Raw genomic sequence first — 9,302 nt, 5'->3', positions numbered from 1 at the left:
GCAGCACAGCTGCATATACTGGCATATTTTTTTTACTTTGTACCAACGATATCTATGTACCTTTTATATGGAGAGAGCCAAGCATACACATCTAATAAGCGTTGAGGTCGCCCTTTGGACTTAAGAAATCCCCTTGCGTACACTTCTAATAACATTACACAAAATGTTGAGGTACAATAAATTATATAAAATTCTGCTCATCATTTCTTCTGATTGTCCCGTGTCCCTAAATCTACAAAATAGCTTGATCAGTTTAACTTTTGATATTATCACTAGAATTTTCATCGGTAAAAAATAAGTATCCTTGAGGTAGGTATATGGAAAAACTTATCACAGTTTTGATTTACACAAACACAAAAATCTAATTTAATGCGGACTGAGTCACGGGCGCTTGTTAGAACCATAATCAATTGTTCAACGAGTCTTCGAAATTGCAATACATTTATTAAGAATCTCTTTAAGTTTTAAAAAGCGATGATATAACAACGATTCGTCATATTTTTATAGATACATTTTTAACCACTTATAATAAAATATGCAAAGAACTTGTGGAATAGCTTTATACACAACTTGCACATGTGCTTCGATTCACAGTGATTTATGATATGTGAGGGCATTTATTATTCAAATGTATGCTACGTTTTGAGTGTTTGAACAGCTGTAGCTATATTGTCTAGTTCGATGTGAGAATTCTTGTCATAAACTTGGTAATGATTTTGGGGAACGCTATTGCAACATATGTAAATTTGATAAAATTTTTTGTGACAGAAAAATTTGTTCTTATTGTTAATATTACATGATTCTTACGAACAGGAAAATTTGTAGATATGATGAATGAATTGCTACATAAAAGGACAACAGATGGTGATGACGTATGATGCATGATGAGAGAAAAATCCATGTTGTTTCAACAACGTTATGTGACTTTAATCGTGTAATGACGGAAATTTGCGATATGTGCACGTAATATATTTTTATACAAGAGTTCTTATGGAGCAATTAGATTGTTATATTTATTTAAGAAATATGCAGTAAACCATCAATATTCGAGTATCTATTCATAATCATCTCTCACTCAATGATCACTTGATGAATGATGGTCTTAAGGACTTATAGTGAAGTGTTTAAATTTGTCATTCAGTGTAAGATAAATAATAGGACTATAACCTTGTATGAAAAAACACATTCGCAAAACCATAAACAGACCTAAAACTGCAACGAAGTTACGTAGTTATTATAGGGCAGTAAAAATTTAAGTTATCTATCATGCTGTTAAGAAGGTCTAGCTCGCATTTACTACAATCAGTTATAAACAATATTATGTCAACAACACCTTATCTTTAGATATTGATCCTACTGTTTGGTATCATAAATCCAGCTCACTTTTAGCAATTGCGCCACAGGCGGTCGTGACGAAATATCGGGGATGTCGTAAATGTCTGGCTTTTATAACGGGGCTTAACTAAAAGAAAATTCTCCTTCCTAATTAGAATTAGTGTTTATTACGCCATTTTCTGGTGTTTGTTAAGATTCTGAATGTTATTATAATGATTTGTGATTTCTTTTTATTTATTGTTTCATTAGATAGCTTCACGGATGCAAACATATATAACTATTTTCATTTTTATATTGTCTTGTATTTCATCTAGTCACGAGTAAATAAATATTTTAGTTTCCATTATTGTTATCTATTGTTTGACCTAATTTGTTGAATTATTGTATAGAAGATATAAAATAATTCAGGAACAAACTGTCCATGACAAGTTTTATTTTATTAATCTAATCAATATCAATAATAAAAAAATAATTCCGTTTCTAGGCTACCGCGCGGATGTAATGAAATTTAATGTTTCCAAAAACAATCGAGAAAGTAGAAACGCACAAAGCAAGTTTATTATGACTTGTACATCTTATAGCTACCGTTTCGTTTGTTCTATAGGAAGTTACCATAAGTTTGTACCGTGAATCAATACGAAGTGATTAATAAAGTTGGTTACCGCGTAGGATAACAGAAGCTTACGTAAGTACACAGTACACACGCGATAATGAAAACGTCTCGTTTTAATCGCTCCTTGTCGTAGGATCTTGTTTCTATTACATCTGTGTCCTAATTGAATACAAGTATTTTATCTACGCGTAGAAATTGTGGTATAACCATCAACGATATATTACTGTCAAAAGAAATTAGATGCAGGAATAATGAATTGTCTATTGTTTTACTGTATAAATTCTAAACAAAGCTGTTATAAACCGGTCATAACTATTACGCTAACATATTTGAGAATAAATTGTTGTAATTACTTCAATTGTGCTATAGATCTTCATGGAATAAAACGAGGATGCGTTAGAGACATCACAATTGAGGCATTATGTATTGAATGTGATAATACATTGTAATTATTGTAAATAACGAATAGTATTCGGGCTTAAAACTGTGCCTAATTTCCAATACAGAAGTGTAGAGTTTGATCTAATAAGTACAATATTTGACTCCTTGAGGATGATTTATGTACTTTGTACGTTCATGCAGAAATTGCTGTAGATGATTACTAAGTATTCAATGCATCTTTAAATAAAATTAGATATTGTAAAGTTGGCAATGGAATGAATCCTACTATAAGATAGGATACGAATATCCGTCTATTAGGACAGCTTTAGTATTTTGTTTTGAGAAGAGGCTCCAATTACATACACGATTCAGTTTAGTTTTTGCTCAAAGCGCGAGTACATGTGTTGTACATTCGACATGCTCACTTTCGCGGAAGTTTTATAAAGTTATAGTTTTGTTTATAGTTTTTATTATACACATGATGTAACAATTATAGTAAATGGTAAGAAATTTTTTATTCTGTTTTAATAATTAGTGTGAAAACTTTGTAAGTATTAATTTAAATATCAATATATTCTTCAACAATGACAATGAATGCCTTAATATTATCTGTTAACAGGTGTTATAATTTTGTTAACATTTTTTTTTTGTAATGTTGATTTTATATCGAACTTTTTTCATCTTTTTTCATCAAATATTTTGATCTTTTTTATAATGACTAATATCTATGCTCGTGTTAGTTTGTTATAATATTATTACTTAAATAATATTTTAATATGTATGCGTATTGCGAAGATGTGTCCAGTTATAAAATGCATTTATATTTTTGCAACTATATTGCAATTGCAATATAATTATTTATATCATACTTTTTCACTCAATATGTGTTATTATATAAATGTTATTAAAAAACGATTTAAATAAAGTATTACTTATATTAAAAATAAAAGTTAGATATAATGTAATTTTGGTCAACATCATGCTTACATTACATTCGCTTTGGCCTTACAAATATCACGACTTAATTGAAGGAATGCGAAATTCATTCAACATTCAACTGTAAACATCCAGAATTATAATCATCGATGTACAAACAAATATTACCTTATGATAAATAGAGCAATTATTATGGTTGTATTTTAAGCTATTTTAAATCAGGTTAAAAATATAAAAAAATAATCATCTTTTAATAAAAAAAGGACGTAGGTATTGCTTATTAGTTTATTACCTACTGATGATTTTATTTATTTTAGACATATTTTTAATGTTAACCTGACATAGCTCTAGTAATTGAATTGTTCAAAATATACATTTTTACGATCGATACGATTACGATTTTATTTTATTATTTAGTTTAAATCATTGTATCGCCTCGACTGCTACGATTTTAATTTTTTAAATCATTGTATCGCCTCGACTGCTACGATTTTAATTTTTGTTTATATAGTAACAATAGTTTGATGGATTAGTCCAGCCAAATTAATAAGATCTGTTAAATAAATCCGTTCATTAAGTAGTTTCAATTCTTCATTGCAATAACTATAGCTAATTTCTTGTCATTTATAAGATGTCTGTTATCAATTTATCATCAAAACATACATTTTACCGATTCACCATTATCTCTCCTTCATTAAAATACAATGGAGAGAATATACGGAAAGTGGTGTTGATTCTTTGTTCTAATGCCTGTCACGATTTGCATTTAATTAATTGCAAGATGCATTAATGTATCAGATAAAAAATTATCTTTGATCAGGAGTTAAAATTCCTTTGTCTAACGTTATAGGTACATGATTTTTTACGTATATATTTTCTTACGAAGGGAACAGGTTTTCTTCCATAATGAAAACCTTTGAAATTTATTTAACTTGGCTAATAAATCATTATATATGCGTTTTAGTACGTAGGTTAAGACAAAATATGAAATAAGCTTTTGAATTTCTAGTAGATTAATGCTTAAAAGAAATTATGTATTCTCATTGTATTGTATCAGATAATTAGGTAAACAAATATGAGCATTGATTCGTTTTTAATTCTTTGATAGGATTGGGCACTATTGGGCTATTGACAAATAATTCGTTTACTTTTGTTCATTTTCTTTGTTTCAAATTTAAAAATTCATGGAGTGGTTTGAGTTATAACTAGAAATATTACAATATTCAGAACATTTGCTAGAAAATTTGATTCATCAAAATAATTGAGTGGCATTCTTTTTGGCTCACGCAGCCACACAACATAATTTAAAGTGAATATGCCCATATATACTTTTCTTCCAATTTATTCTTTTTAATTTGGTTATTTTTCAATAATCATTTGTGGTGTGTGCTGTGTTCGATGTCTGTTCAAATCAATGTCTTCTATCTTTCTTCAAAACAAGCTCATGACTTGAAGAAATACCTAGGAACCAAATAAAACAGGATCTGTACACTTGTTATACTTTACGTAATTGTTATACTAAACGTTATATTAATTTAAGGTTATGTGTAATTCGATTTAACATTTCCAGCCATAATCCAACAGAAACGGAGAAACGAGTGAACGGAGAGTGAAACATTGTAATATTCAAATATGTTCAAGTATAATCAAACATTTGTGACAGACGCTCACATTCCAACCACATTTATTTACGCTGACAGATACATTAAAAGGAATACATTTTCCCCACTCAATTTTACATACACATGGATAAAACTCCTTCAATCGTATAACAAAATATTTGCTTTGCCTTACACTGTGTACATATACACCTATAGCGAGCTTTTAGACCATTATCAAGGGCCGATAAACACTGATATTTATTCGATAACAGATTGGAAGCTTGTATCGAACGCATTTATGAAAAATAGGTAATAATTGCGTTTGGGAATACGGTAATAAGTTTATTCAGTTCCTTTAAGTATTTCGATGAAGGAGTTCATAAATTAATGATTACAAGTGGTTTACTGATAGGCGTATACTATCATATTTGTCTATAATAGGCGTTGTGGAGAAGGAAAAATGTTTTCTTCTTTAGCAAAATGAAAGAAACCCTTACTCATAGCGACTCTCTCTAAAATCAGTTTGAGTTTTTGTTGTTGGGTTTCTGTTCCCTGTTAACTGTCTCTTCTGTAAAAGGTTTGAGCTTGAACTAAGGTTAGTTTCCTGACGTCATCAATAATAGCCTCTAGACTTAAAAATCAGTTTCTCACCAACAAATTTTTTGATTTTGTTTGATTAAAATAAATAAAAAAACATACCATTTTATATGATTACTAGCGTTTTGTCCAGCATGTGATACATGTATAGAGCCTATGTCACTCAGTGAAGTTGTAGCTTCCTATTGATACTTGGTGAAAGATTTTTTTTAAATCGGTCCAGTGGTTTTTGCGCGAAAATGTTACAATCATACAAAAATACAAAAGTTTCATCTTTATAGCATTAGTGTTGACATAAATCAAATAAGTACATGATTAACTTAACACGACGATTAGATGATTTACAATCGAACACAATATACTTTCATATAATTTTACATGTTTTTATTTATTTAAAAAAATTAAGACTAAATTAAATAAATGTATTATGCTAATATTATTTTACCATAACTGAAAACAAATAAAAAGTAATTACTTAGGTAAAGTTTACCGTGTCCTTAGGGATGCCGCCAGCCAGCGATTGTGTAAATTTTTTTTTTTTTTTTTTTTTTTTTTTTTTTATGGCAGAGCAAGCAAAGGAGCAGGTGGGCCACCTGATGTTAAGTGGTCACCACCGCCCATAAACACTTGCAACACTAGAGTTACAAGTGCTTTGCCGGCCTTTCAGGGACATATACGCTCTTTTCTTGAAGGCCCCAATGTCGTAATTGTTCGGGAACACCGTAGCTGGTAAATCGTTCCAAAGCTTCACCGTACGCGGAAAGAAGTTGCGGGTGAAGCGTACGGTGGTGGACCGCCAACCATCCAGGTGGTGCGGATGGAATTGGTTTTTACGGCGGGTGGTCCGATGTTGGAACTGTGCGGCTGGTAAAATGTTGAACAATTCCTCAGAGCACTCCCCATAGTACACTCTATATAAAATACAAAGAGACGCAACGTCTCTTCGTAAAGATAGAGAATCAAGCCTATCGGAAAGCCTACGGTCATTGACAATTCGAGTTGCTCGACGTTGGATGTAAATGTCTTATTCCTCAAATCCTGATTAATTAAATACATGATTTTTATTCATCTATAATGCAAAATAAGAGGAAAATAATGCCTTAATTTATGTCTAGACTGAATGAACAAAGAAAACAATCCGTCAATTACAAACCCATCCATTGTCAAAACCGTCGAAGGTTAATAGTCTCTTAATATGCTCTTATTAAAATGGGTAATATGAAATCTAAATAGGCCTATATCTATCTCGACTCGACTCGACGACTATGTCTATTTTGACTCAATCTAAGAAAATATTATAACACGTAACTAGACTGTGAATAATGCTTCATGTATTTGATAGTATAATTAACACCAAGCTTAAATAAATGTGTGAAATAGATTCATTTTGCTTGAAAGAGCTGTACGTTTTGAGTACGTACGTACAAATTTTCGTCTTTCTATCGTTTAATATCAGTAGGAAGGACATTTATAATCTGTAATCACCAGGTCAACTGCCCATACTCCATTACGCAAGATTTGTGAGCCTAAATGCTTCCACTGTTTATGCCTCTTCACTTCATTAAACATGAAACCTATTTCACCTTTTCCTCTTTGTTATATAATATCTACCAACGCCCTTGTCGAGTCAAGTGGACTTTAGACTTAATAAGCCTACATTTGCTTTTTCCTTTGCGACAATGAGACATATTGTATTTACGAATTAAATAGCTATCGATTTCAATTACTTTGAACATTTTTTCATTCACTACCATTTAAGATTATATTTGTATGATATATATGGTCCTTGTTGGGTCGCCGAATAAATTACCTTGGCTAATAATAAATACCATGTGCTATCAGCATAACAAATAAAGTTCAATTCTAAACACTTTACGTTTTCCTTATTGTTTTTATTTAACACGATGCAAGCATTTAAATTTTAGATACTCGAATATCATAAATTTGCATTACATTTAAATTAAAGTATAGTTCATTCACTGTGAAACCTTCATTGTTACGATAAATTTCATTGTGGTGGAATTCCTAACTCCATACTTACTGACTTCAAAACATGCGTGTCGCGGGGCTATCGATTTGTCATTAGGGTATTACTTCCATACTTAAGATAAGAGTAACTCAAAATTTAAGTATCGATACATTTTAGCCCGCAGACAATTGATAACATGCCTTTATAAGTAAAAATTTTACTTTTACTATGTTTGTATAAGATTTGAGTTTCATCTGATCAAAAGGCTGTGTTATTATAAGACAGAGTACGTGTCATATTAATTTTCGTTGGAGAGTTATTTACATACAACCTTAACATAATATTCAGTCAAGTCAATACTCGCGTAAAATCATACTAAAAAACACTATCAATATTGTTTTCACGTTATTTTATGTATTTGCCTGAAATAAAAACACAAGAGGTTAACATAAAAATAATATTTTGTATAAACGCGAGCTTCCAGAATTTTCTCGGGGATATATTATAATTCTTCCTCAACGACACGACCAGACGTAATCCATTAAATACTTTCCCCTAGAGAGCTTTATCCTTTATACCCGGAGTTTATAGGGTCCGTAGTTTTCAACACGTTTCACATGAAATATAAAATTAATTGTTATTATATACAGGGATATTATAGCGAATGAATATACATGAGCATCGTTTGATAGCGTGTTGTGTACGAAAACCCGAGTCTTAGTATGTAACTAAATTGATCAGAGCTTCTAGGTAGACGAGGGGTAGTCGGTTTTAAATGTGTTTTATCAACCTACTACTATTCAATAGAATTTATTATTTTTTGTATGTCTTAAAACTACGGGTAATGTAACCTCATAAAGAATGAACCGATTTTTTCCCATTCTTTTTTATTTGAAAGTTGGTGTCTGCCATGTCCCATTTAAATTTGGTCTAGTTATGACAATTTAAAGGCGGTTAAGATTATTGTTTGATATTTAAAATAATTATTTATTGCTTTAATGAGTACATAATACGTAGGCGTATTTATACTAAAAGAAAAAATTGCACTTCTTCCTCGTAAGAGTTGTTAAAAGCGTCGTATACGTCCATAACAGGTCGGAGAAAAATGATTCACGGTTGATTGTGGCATAAGCTGTTATTGAAGGACAGTATTTGGGAATTATGTTTTTTGATATCTTATTAATAAAAATAATCTTGTAAATCAATATCATATTATTGGAATAACACATTTAATTACTTTAGTTTTACTATCAATGTAGAGTAAGATTTTCTCCAGCTCTATATTGAAATCCATTTATTAATTCAATTAATGCTTTTCCAGCACATTCCATAGGAATATTATTTGTGTTTCTATCTTCGTTTTAAAACAAAAAGTACGCTATATTTATATTCCATGTATATCCCATAGCACTCATCAAGCGACACCACGAAATAACATTAAATTAATTGGTCTTAATTGTTTAAAACCGCACCATTACAAGCATTTCAGTTGATGATACCTCTTGCTATATACAAATATCCGTAAATAGTTATTCCAAAATACGTTGACCTCTTTAATTGAACCGTGTTCTTGTTTATGTTATTGTGGCTGGATGGAGACAGGGGTCCTTTTATAGTGGTTAAGCGGTGAGTATCCATTAGAGAAATGTTTATCTTTAATTACCTTTGTGCAGCGCTGTACTTTGAATGGTAATAGTTCAACCGCTGAAACAGCTTGTGCTCTTAAGCTGTTGCTTCAATTGCGTGTTGTTAGCGAAATATCTTAGCAGCCAGAGGTTTTACATAACCGACGTAGATGGTAAATGTTAAAAGTGTAAAATGACGATTCAAAAGTGCTTCTATGAGAAGTCTAATTGAATAAATAAATGTT

General features: G+C 30.8%; 1 long non-coding RNA gene across 1 annotated transcript in view; it reads left to right on the top strand.

Moving 5' to 3' along the window:
- Window positions 1-2,711: 2,711 nt before the first annotated feature.
- The window catches only part of LOC119830183, a 34,270-nt gene continuing 27,679 nt past the window's right edge, over window positions 2,712-9,302 (top strand). Inside the window, exon 1 of the long non-coding RNA XR_005287833.1 lies at window positions 2,712-2,831. This is a non-coding gene — a long non-coding RNA (uncharacterized LOC119830183). The remainder of the gene's footprint in view (window positions 2,832-9,302) is intronic.

Source organism: Zerene cesonia, chromosome 11 (genome assembly GCF_012273895.1).
Source record: "Zerene cesonia ecotype Mississippi chromosome 11, Zerene_cesonia_1.1, whole genome shotgun sequence".
NCBI classification, from domain to species: Eukaryota; Metazoa; Arthropoda; class Insecta; order Lepidoptera; family Pieridae; genus Zerene; species Zerene cesonia.
Note: the sequence above shows the minus strand (reverse complement) of the source record. Positions and strands in the feature narration are given on the sequence as shown.